The following is a 3,487-nucleotide window of genomic DNA, read 5'->3' as shown; positions in this document are numbered from 1 at the left end:
GAACAGCGGCGACGGCGTCCCGGGAACACGGGCCGGCGACCCTTCGGTAGAGGGGGACGGGCCGCCACGGAGGGGCGGCGGGGAAGGGTGGGAAGAACCCACCGACCACCGCCCTTCACGCAAGCGGCCCGGCCGGGCCGGGGCTCGGGGCACGCACGGGGCGCGGCGACGGGGCCGCTCTCCCGCGCCTCCCCCCACCACGACGACACCTCTGGGAGCGCTCGCATCGGCGGACGGACACCGCGGCGTCCCGCGGGCCGGCGCCGGAGCGGGCATCCCCGGGCGAGGGAGACGAGGGGGGAGGGAAGAAAGACGCGAGAACGACCCGCGAAGCTCGCGCCCGACGGCGGCGCGGCCGCGGCACGAGCCCCGGCCGACCTCGCGGGCGCGGGCGGCGCGACGACGCTCCCGGAGGGAGGAGGCGCGGACGCCCCGGGGAGCGCACGGAGGGGAGAGACGACACCGTTCCAGCGAGAGCCCCAGGACCCATCTCCTAGAGGCGCCGACCGCGTGCCCTCCCCCACAAACCGCAACCCCAGGACGGGGACCGCACCTCCCCGCCGGACGCTGCTCCTCTCTCTCCACGCACGGTGGGCGGCGGCGACGGCAGCGGCAGCGGCGGCGGCGGCCGCCGACCCGGCCCCGCGCGCGCGGTTCCCTTCCGAAGCATCCCCCCGACAGACGGCTACCCCGGGCAACCGACCGGCCCGCGGCGGGCGCGGGCGGGAACGGAGGGGCGGGAAGAAGCCGAGAGACGGGGAGGAGGACGGTCGGGACACACGCCGGGGCGGGGCGGACGACGACCGCCACCGCCGCCGCCGCCGCGCCAACGCGTCTGAACTTGGGGAGACGGAGGGCCCGAGGGGTGGACCCTGCGAGGAAACTCCCAGCCGCGCGCCCCCCAACGGCACGCCGAAGGGGGGGCGATTGATCGTCAAGCGACGCTCAGACAGGCGTAGCCCCGGGAGGAACCCGGGGCCGCAAGTGCATTCGAAGTGTCGATGATCAATGTGTCCTGCAATTCACATTAATTCTCGTAGCTAGCTGCGTTCTTCATCGACGCACGAGCCGAGTGATCCACCGCTAAGAGTCGTACGAACGTTTTCGGATGCGGGAGAGGCTCCCGCACGTTGCTGACGGCGGCACAGTCCCCCCTCCGACCCCGAGAGGGGAACGGAGAGGGGTCGCCTCGGGCCGGCCAGCGTGAAAGACGAGACAGAAACACAAACTCCGAGACGGAGGGTCGGGGCGGGAAAAAGGAAAAGACGGGAGCGACACGGGACCCGCGCCCGGCGTCGGCGCACCGGGCAAAGCCGGGCGGCGCGGGACGGGCCCCACGGGCGCCCAAGGGGGGGCTCCCGAACCCCAAAGACCACGGCCGGCCTCGGGAACGGCCGTCCGCGGCAGGGGCGGGAGTCTGATGGAAACAGGCTCCCTGCGGGCCCCCGCCGTCCCCCCGACCCCGGGGACGGAGAGGGCGACCCCCCCGGGGGTCTTTAAACCTACGCGCCGGAACGCAATAGCCAGGTACCCGGACAGGGTCGGGGCGGGCGCTCCTCAGGGTTAGGGTTAGGGTTAGGGTTAGGGTTAGGGTTAGGGTTAGGGTTAGGGTTAGGGTTCCTCAGGGGTTAGGGTTAGGGTTAGGGTTAGGGTTAGGGTTAGGGTTAGGGTTAGGGTTAGGGTTAGGGTTAGGGTTAGGGTTAGGGTTAGGGTTAGGGTTAGGGTTAGGGTTAGGGTTAGGGTTAGGGTTAGGGTTAGGGTTAGGGTTAGGGTTAGGGTTAGGGTTAGGGTTAGGGTTAGGGTTAGGGTTAGGGTTAGGGTTAGGGTTAGGGTTAGGGTTAGGGTTAGGGTTAGGGTTAGGGTTAGGGTTAGGGTTAGGGTTAGGGTTAGGGTTAGGGTTAGGGTTAGGGTTAGGGTTAGGGTTAGGGTTAGGGTTAGGGTTAGGGTTAGGGTTAGGGTTAGGGTTAGGGTTAGGGTTAGGGTTAGGGTTAGGGTTAGGGTTAGGGTTAGGGTTAGGGTTAGGGTTAGGGTTAGGGTTAGGGTTAGGGTTAGGGTTAGGGTTAGGGTTAGGGTTAGGGTTAGGGTTAGGGTTAGGGTTAGGGTTAGGGTTAGGGTTAGGGTTAGGGTTAGGGTTAGGGTTAGGGTTAGGGTTAGGGTTAGGGTTAGGGTTAGGGTTAGGGTTAGGGTTAGGGTTAGGGTTAGGGTTAGGGTTAGGGTTAGGGTTAGGGTTAGGGTTAGGGTTAGGGTTAGGGTTAGGGTTAGGGTTAGGGTTAGGGTTAGGGTTAGGGTTAGGGTTAGGGTTAGGGTTAGGGTTAGGGTTAGGGTTAGGGTTAGGGTTAGGGTTAGGGTTAGGGTTAGGGTTAGGGTTAGGGTTAGGGTTAGGGTTAGGGTTAGGGTTAGGGTTAGGGTTAGGGTTAGGGTTAGGGTTAGGGTTAGGGTTAGGGTTAGGGTTAGGGTTAGGGTTAGGGTTAGGGTTAGGGTTAGGGTTAGGGTTAGGGTTAGGGTTAGGGTTAGGGTTAGGGTTAGGGTTAGGGTTAGGGTTAGGGTTAGGGTTAGGGTTAGGGTTAGGGTTAGGGTTAGGGTTAGGGTTAGGGTTAGGGTTAGGGTTAGGGTTAGGGTTAGGGTTAGGGTTAGGGTTAGGGTTAGGGTTAGGGTTAGGGTTAGGGTTAGGGTTAGGGTTAGGGTTAGGGTTAGGGTTAGGGTTAGGGTTAGGGTTAGGGTTAGGGTTAGGGTTAGGGTTAGGGTTAGGGTTAGGGTTAGGGTTAGGGTTAGGGTTAGGGTTAGGGTTAGGGTTAGGGTTAGGGTTAGGGTTAGGGTTAGGGTTAGGGTTAGGGTTAGGGTTAGGGTTAGGGTTAGGGTTAGGGTTAGGGTTAGGGTTAGGGTTAGGGTTAGGGTTAGGGTTAGGGTTAGGGTTAGGGTTAGGGTTAGGGTTAGGGTTAGGGTTAGGGTTAGGGTTAGGGTTAGGGTTAGGGTTAGGGTTAGGGTTAGGGTTAGGGTTAGGGTTAGGGTTAGGGTTAGGGTTAGGGTTAGGGTTAGGGTTAGGGTTAGGGTTAGGGTTAGGGTTAGGGTTAGGGTTAGGGTTAGGGTTAGGGTTAGGGTTAGGGTTAGGGTTAGGGTTAGGGTTAGGGTTAGGGTTAGGGTTAGGGTTAGGGTTAGGGTTAGGGTTAGGGTTAGGGTTAGGGTTAGGGTTAGGGTTAGGGTTAGGGTTAGGGTTAGGGTTAGGGTTAGGGTTAGGGTTAGGGTTAGGGTTAGGGTTAGGGTTAGGGTTAGGGTTAGGGTTAGGGTTAGGGTTAGGGTTAGGGTTAGGGTTAGGGTTAGGGTTAGGGTTAGGGTTAGGGTTAGGGTTAGGGTTAGGGTTAGGGTTAGGGTTAGGGTTAGGGTTAGGGTTAGGGTTAGGGTTAGGGTTAGGGTTAGGGTTAGGGTTAGGGTTAGGGTTAGGGTTAGGGTTAGGGTTAGGGTTAGGGTTAGGGTTAGGGTTAGGGTTAGG

General features: G+C 60.9%; 1 non-coding gene across 1 annotated transcript; it reads right to left on the bottom strand.

The window, feature by feature from the left end:
• Positions 1 to 939: 939 nt before the first annotated feature.
• Positions 940 to 1,092, bottom strand: LOC143270652 (5.8S ribosomal RNA). The gene has a single exon (XR_013047892.1). It is a non-coding gene; the product is annotated as a 5.8S ribosomal RNA (ribosomal RNA).
• Positions 1,093 to 3,487: the final 2,395 nt, after the last annotated feature.

Source organism: Peromyscus maniculatus, chromosome 23, assembly GCF_049852395.1.
Source record: "Peromyscus maniculatus bairdii isolate BWxNUB_F1_BW_parent chromosome 23, HU_Pman_BW_mat_3.1, whole genome shotgun sequence".
Classification (NCBI taxonomy): domain Eukaryota; kingdom Metazoa; phylum Chordata; class Mammalia; order Rodentia; family Cricetidae; genus Peromyscus; species Peromyscus maniculatus.
Note: the sequence above shows the minus strand (reverse complement) of the source record. Positions and strands in the feature narration are given on the sequence as shown.